Source organism: Gopherus evgoodei, unplaced genomic scaffold (assembly GCF_007399415.2).
Source record: "Gopherus evgoodei ecotype Sinaloan lineage unplaced genomic scaffold, rGopEvg1_v1.p scaffold_126_arrow_ctg1, whole genome shotgun sequence".
Lineage (NCBI taxonomy): Eukaryota > Metazoa > Chordata > Testudines > Testudinidae > Gopherus > Gopherus evgoodei.
In genome coordinates this window covers 4,455-17,710 of record NW_022059789.1, presented here as the reverse complement: position 1 = coordinate 17,710, position 13,256 = coordinate 4,455, and the positions used below count along the sequence as shown (strand labels likewise).

At 57.2% G+C, this 13,256-nt stretch overlaps 1 long non-coding RNA gene across 1 annotated transcript; it reads left to right on the top strand.

The window, feature by feature from the left end:
• The first annotated feature begins 5,786 nt into the window (after positions 1-5,786).
• On the top strand, positions 5,787-12,107 carry LOC115639796. Its single transcript, XR_003997746.1, has 3 exons — positions 5,787-5,839; positions 9,332-9,337; positions 12,051-12,107. It is a non-coding gene; the product is annotated as an uncharacterized LOC115639796 (long non-coding RNA).
• The last annotated feature ends 1,149 nt before the right edge of the window (positions 12,108-13,256 follow it).

Below are 13,256 nucleotides of genomic sequence, written 5' to 3'. Positions count from 1 at the left end.
TGCACATTCATATGATACCTTTATTTAATTGATGAAAACATAAACTAGACACTAAGAGGATTGGAACTGATTTCAGCTGATGGACAGCTTCGCTAGGTTTTTATGCATTTGGACAGTGAAATGTTGAATGTTTACATTCATATCAAGCCCCCCATATAGTGGAGCTCCTGAACATAATGGAGAATGGAAATGAAAATGTTTTCCTTTTTTTAAAAAAAAGAAAGAAAGTTATAGAAGAACACTGGGGTTTGAAGTGAGGACCACATGAGCTACAAACAAACACTCTACCACTGAGCTATATCCCCATGACAACAGGTGCATGGAATCTTGATCTCCAGGACTTTGAAGGACAAACCCTCCTTCACCATTCCCAGACCACAGATGGTTTTAAAAATGGGGTTTTATTAAACTTCTTAAATGTGGTAAACACCACAACTTGCACACCCACCGATATAGCTTCTCCCACTGACATAGCTGCCACCTCTTGGGGAAGTGAATCAACTACACCCACAGGAAAACTCCCTCCCCTCAGCATAGAGCAGTGATTCTCAAACTATGTCAGGACCCCAATGTGAGATGTGACCCTGTTTAATGGGGTTGCCAGGGCTGGCATTAGACTTGTTGGTGCCTGGGGCTGAAGCCAAAAGTCTGAGTCCCACCACCCAGGGCTGAATCCCTCAAGCTCTGCTTTTCGCCCTCCCTCAACTGGGGCAGGGCTCAGGCTTTGTCTCCTCTGCCTCTGCTCAGTGTGGAGGGGCTTGGTCCCTCTTTCCAGGGCCATGTAGTAAGGTGTTTTTCAGCAGAAGGGGGTTGTAGTGAAAGGAAGTTTGAGAAACCCTGGCAAAGAGCCTCTGAATATGTCTAGACTTGGCTCCCTGTGGCACCATGGGTTATCAGACACTGAAAATACAGCCATGCAGACACCACACACCAACCTTGCCTAGCAGGCAAGAATCAAACCTCCACAGAGAGATACCTGTTGTTTTTTAACCCAGCTCCCTAAGCACTCAGCCACAACCACTTAACAAAGGGGCTTTTCTACACTATGGTTCTGGTCTCACTGAAGGGTCATTTCCAATTGTTTGCTCAGACCAGCATTAGGGAAAATGGTGCCCTGGGCAAAACTTGTACTTTGGCACTTCCCCATTGCCCCTGAATGATCCCCACTCCCCCTTTACTGCTAGCTCCTGCAAGCCCAATCCTTGCACCTCCTTCACCCCTAATCTTGCCCCCTCCTGTGCCCCCTTTGTCCTTAACTCCCTCTGCCACCAGCCACTGCCCCTCTTCTGCAGCCCCTTCACATGGTTCCAGTGCTGGGGGCCCTGCACTTGTTCTCCCTTTCCCTGGGCTTTGGCATCACTAGCCCTGCTTAGCAAGTAGGGTTCAGTGGTTCCCAAAATGTGGGGCATGACTCCTAGGGGGACACAGAGGAACATTCTTGGGGGCACCTCATGGCCAGCCCCCATGGAGGAAGCACCATTCAGCCTCACTCTGTCCCAGCTCTTCCCCAACCCCACCCTTATCCTGGGGCTCTGGCTTCCAGCTTGGCCTTGACCCCTTTACCCGTCTGCACCAATCTCTGCAGCAAGCAATAGCCCCACTACCAGCCTCGGTTCTTGACTGCGGCTTCCAAGGGTCCACCGCCATGGTTAAGAGGGCACAGTGTGAAATGTTTGGGGACCACTGGTTTAGGGTGATGTCCTCAATCACTTCTACAAAGTCCAATAAAAGCTATTCCTCATCCACCCACCCACCCCTCCATCAGGAAGGACTAGGTATGTTCTGCTGCCCTTCAATCATACAGGAAGGATAATAACATTTCATTCCATTCAATCCTAAAGTGATTTGTAACCCACCACCAGCCAAAACTGGTCATTTTGGGAAAGCAGCCCCATGATGCTGCATACTTAGGCAGAGTAGGTGTGTCTATGCAAACACGGTCTGTTCCTGAAGCCTTTCCCACAGCTGGTCACTAGGTGTGAGGGGGGAGTTCATTCAGCCCCTGCTTCCACTTAGTATTTAAAAACACCTTAGTGTCCCTGTCTCTGCTGGCCTTAGATTTCTCATCTTGTCCATTTCCTGACATCTCAGCTGAGGTGACTGAGTGGTTAAGGCAATAGACTGCTAATCCATTGTGCTCTGCACACATGGGTTCAAATCTCATCTTCATTGGATGTGTTTAGTCTTCACTCCTCCTTTCTAAACAGCCATCTCCCCTGCAAACAAAAGCCTGCTCAGAAGCCCCCTTGCTTTAAACAAAATGTCTAAATCTCACATTTCTAAAAATAAAATTCTCTAGTCCTGTATGTCTTAGCTTTTATCTCAAAACGTAACAGCCTCATAATCTCCTCCAGACACCCTGAGACTTCCCCAAATTATTAAAATACTCCAGTTCTCAGCAAGGCCATGACAGTGACCCACAGCTAGAGTGTCTAGGCTAAGCTGTTCTGAAGGAGGCAACTCAAACATTTTTTCCCTGATTCCCTTGGCAAGGTCTGATTGGGAAAACAAAATTCCCCAAACTGAAAATCTTCAGCTGAAAAACCAGTACTAGCCATTTGGGGACTTTGGTTTAAATGTATTATTATTATTATCTTCTAATTTATGAATCAGTTTTGTCATTCAGATGTGTTTCCAGCTGTTGATTTGTGGGGGAGACACGCCAAGCCATGATGTCTCTTCCCCTCTTTCATAGTTTCTTCCAACTTTCTAGAAAGCTCCTTTGCTATGATGTGAGGGCGGAGGAGTCTGCAGCTCGACCCTTGCAAAGAGGGGGTGACCACGAGAAGGGGCTGCCACACCAGGGGTTCTTCCTAAAAACCAGGGGGGAGCCAAGAGCACACAGGCCTGTCAATCCAGAGCCACTTGGGAATGGTGAGGTGATGGCCTATCACCATCTCTTTGAGAAGGACATTGTGATCCTGTACACAAAGAGGGTTATGCACGGGGAAGTTCACCAAGGCACAGTTAATCGTGAGTGGGAGGAGAAGGACACGTCTGAGGAGCAGATTCCTGACCCAGATGGGGCTACAAAAGTATCTGGGAGCAGCTGGAGCAGCAGCCAGACATCCCCGAGAGTCTGGTCTCCAAATAGATGATGGTTTTCACGATCGGGTTCCCCATCAGGGGATCGAAGACGTATGGGATGGGAGCAGAGCCTGAGAGTGCGAGAGGATTGTGAGAGCAAGAGCCTGAGGAAAAGCTGCAGGAGAAGCAGCAGCACCATGGACTGGGAATAGTGGAGCAGAGAGACATAGGGGGCTCCCCAAGGGTCAGTGGGGAAACACGCCTGAGGTGGCAAGACCCTGGGACAGAGAGAGCTGTGGTGGTGCAGCTGCAGATGCTGAGGAGCTGTGGGACCTGGATGAAGGTCCCCAGGGTGAAGCCCCCCGTCCTGCATATGGCCTGGATCCCTATGCAGACCCAGGAGGGGTCTGGCTGGCTGGTTGTTTGGGTTCTCCAGGATATTGGCTGGGAGGCCCTGTTGGGGGGTGACTGTGTCTCTTTGGGACAGGATCCAGGCCCTGCTCCTGTAACGGAGAGGGTTTGAATTCAAATCCAGGGAACCAATTGGGTAAGACGGAAATGGTCAGTGAAAATGCAAATGACGTGGCTGGCAGGGGGGAGGGGCTGCTGGGCTCAGGATACCTGGCTACCTGTAACCAGCCCCCTGGGGCTGAGTGGGAGGGAGAGATGCTCCCCGCCCTCCTGCACACCGGAGAGGGGGATCACGCTGGCTCTGAGGCTGTGACCAAAGCAAGGAGCTCGCTGCCTGCCCCCACTCGAACCGCCACTCCCTAGGCCCCTCCCAGAGCTGGGGAGGAAAGCCAGTGCCCTGCCCTTACTGGAACCGTCACTTTGCAGGCCCTTCCCTGAGCTGGGGAGGGAAGGCAATGCCCCAACCCCGCTCGAACCGCTACTCCCCAGGCACCTTCCAGAGCTGGGGAAGGAAGCCAGCGCCCCGCCCCCACTCAAACCGCCACTCCCCAGACCCCTGCCAGAGCTGGGGAGGGAAGCCAGCGCCCCGCCCCCACTCAAACCGCCACTCCCCAGGCCCGTGCCAGAGCTGGGGAAGGAAGCCAGCGCCCTGCCCCCACTCAAACCGCCACTCCCCAGACCCCTGCCAGAGCTGGGGAGGGATGGCACTGCCCTGCCCCAGCAGGAAAGGCCACTACCCAGTTCCCTCGCACAGCTGTAGAGGGAACCCAGCGCCCCACCCCCGCAGGAACGGCAGCTCCCCAGTACCTTGGCAGGGGTGGGGAGGGAAGGCAGCCCCCCGCAACAGCTGGAATGGCCATTCTCCAGTCCCCTCGCAGAGCTGGGAAGGGAACCCAGCACCCCACCCCCGCAGGAATGGCCATTCCCCAGTCCCCTCGCAGAGCTGGGGAAGGAAGCCAGCGCCCCTCCCCCACTCGAACCGCCAATCAACAGGTCCTACCCAGAGCTGGCGAGAGAAGCCAGCACCCTGCCCCCACTGGAACCGCCGCTCCCCATGCCCCTCTAATAGCTGGGGAGGGAACCCAGCACCCCGCCCCCGCAGGAACGGCCGCTCCTCAGTCCCTTGCAGAGCTGGGGAGGGAAGGCAGCGCCCCGCCCCCACTGGAGCTGCCACTCCACAGGCCCCTTCCAGAGTTGGGGAGGGAATCCAGAGACCTGCCTCCGATCAAACCGCCACCCCCCAGGCCTCTACCACAGCTGGGAAGGGATGCAAGCTCCTCGCCCCCGCTCGAACCCCCACCCTCCAGGCCTCTACCAGAGCTGGGGATGGAATCCACCGCCCTGCTCCCACTCGAACCACCACTCCTCACTCCCCTCCCAGAGCAGGGGAGGGATCCCAGCCCCCCACCCCCGCTGCAACCGCCTCTCTCCAGGCCCCTCCCAGAGCTGGGGAGGGAAGCCAGCACTCTGCCCCCGCTCTTACCAATTCTCCCCAGGCCCCTCCCAACCATTGGGGTGATCTGCCGAGGGATTCCTCCTTGGAGAAGCTGAGGGAACTTCCTGGCCACAGCTCTGCAAACCCCCTTGGGGAAGGCTGCAGGGACAGAGTCCTGCGGGAGAAGGGATTCCTGACCGGGAATGGGCTCCCCAACAGGAAGTAAAACTGGGGGGAATTGGGAGGCAGCTGGTGATGCTCCAGGAATCCACAGGGTTCTTCCCTTTCGAGCTGCTGGATGGGAGGAGAGTGAGGGGACCCCTGAACCTGGAAGGGGGAGGATTGGGAGGAGAAGGGGGAAGACCCCCTGGGGGATCTCTTCCCTGAGGTGGGACCCAATCTCTCCATGAGGTGTTCCCTGTTCAGAGTCACTGGGAGAGCAGCCCAGAACCTGGAGAGAGAGGTCAAGGACCTGCTGGCTTTAGATGGCATCCAGCCGTTCAACAGCCCATTGGCCTCACCTGTGGGGTGGATCCCCGAGGGAGACAGGATGATCTGGTTTAGTGGGGACCATTGATACCTTAAAGCCGTCACAGTGTCCAATGCCTACCCCATCCCTAGGCCTGGGGACATTCTAGAGAAGCTGAGGGGAATGGAGAACATTGCCCTGGCATACAATAACATGTGTGTCTTTAGCCAGACCTGGGAGGAACAGGTGTCCCAGGTGAAGAGGGGGCTGGGCTGCCTCAAGGAGGCAGGACTGACGGTAAAAGCTGAAAAGTGTAAGGTGGGGACGGCAGAGGTATTGAATCTGGGCCAATAGGTGAGGAGCGGCTGCCCAAACATAAAACTGGACAAAAGCCAAGAGGGGGAGCTCTGAACCAAGAAAGCCCCAATCGCAGCCCAGAGTGCTGGGAAAAGAGCCAATCTCAGTTTGAACCCCAGGGGTATTGGGGTGGCAAAAGGGTTCAGGCTGCATAATCCTTCCCACATGCGGCCTGCTAGTGCCATCAAGCACACCCGACCTAAGACTCCCCCTGCTGATCACCGCCCCTTGCAGAGACCCCCCAGGCAGCACCTCTCAGACCGCTCCACTCATTCCTTCCCCCTGCAGAGACCCCCCCAGACAGTCTGTCTCAGAACCCCCCGTTCAGCCCCGCCTGCTGGGATTCCCCAGCGAGCGCCTCTCAGACCCCCCTGCTCATCCTCTCCCCCCACAGAGACCTCACAGACAGCACCTCTCAGACCCCTGCCCCCCGGCACCTTCCCACAAACTCTTGTGTCTCACACCTCCCCAGCGTGTCTCACCCCTCCCTGGTCTACTTCGCCCCCCACCCCATCTGCGTCCAAGTGCCCCCGACCACACCTCCAGCCCCCCCGGCCCTGTGAAATGCCCCCTGCCTGGGTCCGACCTGCCCCCTTGCCCCTTGACTTGCCCCACCTCAGGGTCCAACCACCCCCTGACCCACATCCCGCTCCTTCAGGTCTAACCACCCCGCATCCCACAACCCCAGATCCGACTGGCCCCTGCGTCCCGCCCCCCCTCGCATCTGATCGTTCCCCATCCCCCCTGTCCTGCTCCACACTCCCTTCACGTACCCTCTGTCACGGACTCACAGATCGTGCCCACTCGTGGCCCCATGCGGTCCGTGGGGGGTGCCCCTTTCAGTGCGACAGCCCTTCTCGGGGGTCCACTCTCACTCTGGGTCAGGCCCCTCCACATCCTGGAGCCACACCTCTCTGAGCTTTAGCACTTCTGTCTCTGCAGTGGGCCCCCTCAGGGAGTCCACATGCTCTGGACCCCCCGGGCCTCCTCACTCCTGAAGAGGTTGATGCCTCCTGTTCTCTAGCCTGGAGTGACTCAGCCAGCATAAAACAGGAGGGTTTATTGAGAGTTGAACTCAGCACAGGAAACTCTCAGGGCCTCAGCCTTTGCCTCCCTTAGCTCAGCACATCCCAGTCTCCCTGCAGCCAGGTGGTGTGACGAACTTGGCCTGTTCTTACTGTTGTCTGTGAATACTGTGTTGGTGCCTCAGTGTCCCCATGGCAGTTCTTAAGTATCTAGAAAAGCAAAGGGCCAGTTCACCAAAATGCCTGGCACTCTATCTCCTAGCCACTGATGGCCTGGGTCCCTCCTCTGCAAAGGTGCCAGCTGAAAGTGTTGGAGACAAAGGGATCAGATGACCTCCTGGCCCGGGGAAAGTAACTGAGAGAGAAGGAAGGGCTGGAGGGGGTTTGGCAGTCTGGAGCTGGCTGGGGGAGGAAGGGAAGGACAGACAGGGCTCTGAGCCCCCACCCAAATGGGGCTGTGGTGCTCCTGGGCCCCCAAGATGGACCTAACTGGGGTGATCCTGTTGTCTGGGCCTGCAAGACCTGTCTTGGACTGTGTTCCTGGCGTCTAAACAAACCTTCTGCTTTACTGGCTGGCTGAGAGTCCTGGTGAATTGCAGGAAAAGGGGTGCAGGGCCCCAAATCCTCCACACTCTGTAACAGCTGGTGGCAGTGGTGGGATTTACTGCACCCCGTGGACGGCGCTTCCTGCAGTAAGTGACTGGGGAGAAGTAAACAAAGGGGGACTGACAAGGACCAGAGAGAGACAGGGTCAGGGGGTGATTAACCACTGGGAGTGTGTGACCAGAGAGAAGGACTTTGCAGTAACAGTGTCCCCCGGGGGGATTGCAGGAGTGGTCCGAGGGGCAGAGGAGTTTGCAGCTTGACCCTGGCAGAGATGGGGTGACCGGAAAAAGGGCTGGTGCACGAGGGGTCTCCCTGGAACCGGTGGAAGCTGAGAGCACAGGCCAGCGAGTGGCCAGCAGGAAGATGTGTGCTAAGCGCCTTAAGAAAGACCTGGTGGAGCTGTGCAAGCAGAGGGGGCTGTGCATTGGGAGGTCCAGCAAAGAACAGCTAATTGCCCAGCTGGAGGAGAAGGATCGCTCGGGTGAATGGAGCTCGGTCCATGAGGGAAGCTGCCCAGTGGACGCAGCGTGGGCCCAGGGGCCTGACATGGCTGGGAGAGGCCAGACTGCTGCCGAGGACACCCTAAGACCCTGCCCACCTATAGCTAGGAAAGAGGTTGGGGGAAGCCCAGTGAATACCGAGGGCACCCTGACCCCGGTGGCCAGCAGGGGATCATCCTGACGGAGCTCCCCATCCCTGGAATGGATGTGGATGGAACATGACAGGGAGCTGAGACGAAAAGAGCTCGAGTTAAGGAGGCAAGAACTGAAGGAGTGGGACAACCAGCGTAAACATGAAAAGAACCAGCGACAGCATGAGTGGGAGGAGAGGGAGAATCAGCATAAGCATGAGCTGGAGCTGGCCTGGCTGAGGAGCAGTGGGGCCCTGGCTGTAGCGAGTGAGTGGGGACCCAAGCCTACAAAGAGCTTTGATAAGGGCTTGCTGCCCCAGCGTAAGGAGGGGGAGGACATAGACACCTTCCTGACGGCCTTTGAGAATGCCTGCGAGCTGCACAGGGTTGACCCTGCAGACAGGATCTCATTTCTCACCCCCTTACTGGACTCCACAGCCATGGAGGTGTACAGCCGACTGAAAGGGGCGGAGGCAGGTGACTACGAACTGTTCAAACAGGCCCTGCTACGGGAGTTTGGGCTGACTCCTGAGATGTACCAGAAAAAGTTCCGGAGTCAGCGTAAAACCCGTGAGGTCACATACCTACAATTGGTCAATCGGGAGCAGGGGTATGCGCGCGAGTGGACAGCTGAGGCCCAAACTAAAGAGGACCTGCTTGACCTATTCATACTGGAGCGCCTGTACGAGCAGTGCCTGTCCGACCTGAGGTTGTGGTTGATGGATCAGAAGCCGGAGAAGCTGCAGCACACAGGCCAGCTGGCCGACCAATTTGTGGACACTCGGGCAGGGGATAACATGCAGGAGTCTCAATGGAGCAAGCCTGCCTCAACGCAGAGAGAGAGTCACCATGGGATCTCCCAGCGGGGGCCTATGGAGAACCCCCACCAAAAGGGAGCATCCAGCATCAGGTCCATCCGTCCCACTGGAGGGGACCCACGAGACATGGGATGCTATCGCTGTGGCCAACGAGGCCACATACGGGTCCAGTGCCCCAAGCTCAGGGACAGACCGAGCAGACCCAACCCGCAGAGGGTTGACTGGGTAAAGACCCAGTCGGATGAGGGGCAACATTCCCAAGAAAGGGGGGCTGGCAGCATACCACCAGTAAAAAAGGGAGGAGGTCCCCATATCAGCTCAAGGCTCTGAGTTTTTGGTTTACAGGGTGGGAGTGGGGCTGCCCCTCCGGAGAGAGTGCCTTGTTTCCCTGGAGGTAGATGGGAGGAAGGTCACTGGGACACGGATACAGAGGTGACGCTGGCCCGGCCCGAGGTGGTGGCTTCAGATCGGATGGTTCCCGACACCTACCTGACCCTGATGGGTGTGTGCGGGACCTCATTCAAGGTTCCCGTGGCAAGGGTACACCTGAAGTGGGGGGTCAAGGAGGGCCCAAGGACGTGGGGATACACCCACATTTGCCCACGGAGGTGTTAATGGGGGAGCCCTGGAGGTCTGGCCAAGCAACGCCCGGGGTGCCCTGGTCATGACCCATAGTCAGAGTCAGCGCAGGGCACTGCACCCTGACAACGGGGAAGGTACTGTGCCCGAGGTGCAGGACCCTAACCTGGTGGGGAGGGAACGCCCAGGGACACAGCTCAGAGAGGCTGCGGCCTCAGACACAGCCGACGAGAGAGAGCAGGTCCCCATCCCTGTGCCAACTGCTGAGTTCCAGGCCGAGTTGCAGAGAGATCCCTCCTTGCAGAGACCAAGGGACCTGGCCAACCTCAGTGCGGTACAGTCCATGAGGAGAGGTTGCAAGGAGAGGTTCCTGTGGGAGAGGTGGCTCCCATCCCCAGCTCTCGTAGGGGCGTGGGGAGTGGCGGTTCCAGCGGGAGCCTGGCGCTCGCTTCCCACCCCAGTCTGTGGGGGGTCTGGGGAGTGGCGGTTCCAGCGGGTGGGGGGCGCTGGCTTCCTTCCCCAGCTTCGGATGGGGACTGGGGAATGGCAGTTTGAGTGGGGGCAGGGTGCTGGATTTCCTCTCCAGCTCTGGGAGGGGAGCGGGGAGTGGCGGTTCGATTGGGGGAGGGGCGCTGGATTCGCTCTTTAACTCTGGGGGGCAGCGGAAAGTGGCAGTTTGAGCGGGGGCGGGGCGCTGGCTTCCCTCCCCACCTCAAGGAGGGGCCTGGAGAATGGCGGTTCGAGCGGGGGCGGGGCGCTGGCTTCCCTCTCCAGCTCTGGGAGGGGAGCGGGGAGTGGCGGTTCGAGTGGGGGAGGGGCGCTGGCTTCCCTCCCCAGCTCTGCAAGGGGTCTGGGGAGTGTCGGTTCGAGTGGGGGCGGGGCGTTGGCTTCCCTCCCCACCTCTGGGAGGGGAGTGGGGAGTGGTGGTTCCTGGGGGGTGGCGTGGTGGCTTCCCTCCCCAGCTCTGGAAGGGTCCTGAGGAGTGTCGGTTCGAGCAGGGGTGGGGCGCGGGATTCCCTCCCCAGCTCTGGGAGGGGCGTGGGGGGCAGGCAGCGAGCTCCTTGCTTTGGTCGCAGCATCAGAGCCATCATGAGCCCCCTCTCCGGTGTGCAGGGGGGCAGGTACCCTGAGCCCATCAGCCCCTCTCCCCTGCCAACCACGTCACTTGCATTTTCACTGACCATTTCGTCCTAGCAATTGGTTCCCTGGACCGTTACCGGAGCAGTCTCCTCAGAGAGCCCGGGAGGGAGCCGAGCATCCCGCACTCGCTGGAACTGTCGCTCCCCAGAGACGGGGAGGGAACTCTCCCCTCGCAGAGATGGGGAGGGAACTCAGCGCCCCACCTCGCACGAACGGCTTCTCCCCAGTTCGCTGGGGATTCTCTGCCCTGTTTTGTTTGCAGTTCGCCCTGATTGAGTGACCTCAGCTGGCTCCCACGGGCAGCACCGTCACACGGCCCCCGCTGGAACCGCCACTCCCCTCTCCCGTACCAGAGCTGGAGAGGGAACCCAGTGCCCCGCCCCCGCTGGAACCGCCACTCCCCTCTCCCCTCCCAGAGCTGGCGAGGGAAGCCAACACCCCTGCCCCACTCGAACTGCCACCCTCAGGCCCCTACTAGAGCTGGGGAGGGAACCCAGCCCCTGCTGGAAAAGCCACTCCCCAGTCCCCTGCCAGAGTTGGAGGGAGTACACAGTGCCCCGCCCCCCTGCAACCGCCTCTCTCCAGGCCCCTCCCAGAGCTGGGGAGGGAAGCCAGCGCCCCGCCCCCGCTCTTACAGCAACTTCCCAGGCCCATCCCAACCACTGGGGTGATCTGCCGAGGGATCCCTCCTTGGAGAAGCTGAGGGAACTTGCTGGCCACAACGCTGCAAGCCCCCTTGGGGAAGGCTGCAGGGACAGAGTCCTGTGGGTGAAGGGATTCCTGTACTGGGAATGGGCTCCCCAAGGGGAAGTAGAACTGGGGGGAATCAGGAGGCAGCCCCAGAAATCCACTGGGTTCTTCCCTTTCGAGGTGCTGGATGGGAGGAGAGTGAGGGGACCCCTGAACCTGGAAGGGGAGGATTGGGAGGAGAAGGGGGAAGACCCCTGGGGGGATCTCTTCCCTGAAGTGGGAGCCAATCTCCCCATCAGGTGTTCCCCTTTCACAGTCACTGAAAAAGCAACCCAGATCCTGGAAAAAGAGGTAAAAAAGATCCAGGCTTTAGATGGGATCCAGCTGTTTTACAGCCCATGGGCCTCACCAGTGGGGCTGATCCCCAAGGGAGACAAAATAATCTGGTTTTATGGGGGCTATGAGAAGCTTAAAGCCATCACAGTGTCCGATGCCGACCTCATGCCTAGGGCTCGGGAGATTTTAGACAAGCAGAGGGTGATGAAGAACTTAGCCCTGGCAGACACTGATAACATGTGCATCTTTAGCCAAACCTGGAAGGAACAGATGTCCCAGGTGAAGAGGGGGCTGGGCTGCCTCAAGGAGGTGAGACTGACGGTAAAAGCTGAAAAGTGTAAGGTGGGAACGGCAGAGGTGTTGTATCTGGGCCACAAGGTGGAAAGCGGCTGCCCAAGCCCAGAGCTGGCCAAGGCAAAGATGGGAGCTCTTAACCAAGAGAGCCCGAATCGCAGCCCAGAGTGCTGGGAGAAAACACTGTCCCAGATTGAACTCCAGGGGTACTGGGGTAGCAAAATGGTTCAAGCCGCATAAACCTTCCCACATGCAGCCTGCGAGTGCCATCAAGCACACTCAACCTAAGGGAGGGCGTGAGACTGAACTGTCCTGGTGTAACTCACACCGAGGAATGGGAGAGATGCTGGGGCATCCATGGGAAGGTTGGTGAGTTCAAACTTCCCCAGGTCACTGGCTGGAGTGACCTGGCTCAGTTCAGTCTCAAAGGGGGGAGAGATGTGACGAACTGGGAATGTTCTTAATGTTTTCTCTGGTGCCTCAGTGTCCCCTATGCAGTTCTTAAGTATCTGGCAGAGCAAAGGGCCAGTGCACCTAAATGCCTGACACTCTGTCTCCTAGCAACTTATGGCCTGGGCCTCTCCCCTGCAAACGTGTCAACTGAAGGAGTTGGAGACAAAGAGATCAGGTGACCTCCTGGCCCGAAAAAGGAACTGAGCAGAGAAGAGGGGCTGGAGGGGGTTGTTATAGATTCATAGATTCATAGATTCTAGGGTCAGAAGGGACCAATGTGATCATCTAATCCCACCCCCTGCACAAAGCAGGCCACAGAACCCTACCCATCTACTTCTATAACAAACTCCTAACCTATGCCCGAGTTATTGGAGTCTTCAAATTGTGGTCTGAAGACCTCAAGCTGCAGAGAATCCACCAGCAAGTGACCCATGCCCCACACTGCAGGGGAAGGCGAAAAACCTCCGGGGCCTCTGCCAATCTGCCCTGGAGGAAAATTCCTTCCCGACCCCAAATATGGCGATCAGCTAAACCCTGAGCATGTGGACAAGACTCACCAGCCAGCACTCAGGAAAGAATTCTCTGCAGTAACTCAGATCCCATCCCATGACCAACCACTGGGCATACTTATCTGGCGATAATCAAAGATCAGTTGCCAAAATTAGGCTCTCCCATCATACCATCCCTTCCATAAACTTATCAAGCTTAATCTTAAAGCCAGATATGTCTTTTGCCCCCACTACTCCCCTTGGAAGGCTGTTCCAGAACTTCACTCCTCTAATGGTTAGAAACCTTCGTCTAATTTCAAGTCTAAACTTCCTAGTGTCCAATTTATACCCATTCGTTCTTTTGTCTACATTGGTACTAAGCTTAAATAATTTCTCTCCCTCCCTAATATTAATCCCTCTGATATATTTATAAAGAGCAAGCATATCCCCCCTCAGCCTTCTTTTGGCTAGACTAAACAAGCCAAGCTCTTTGAGTT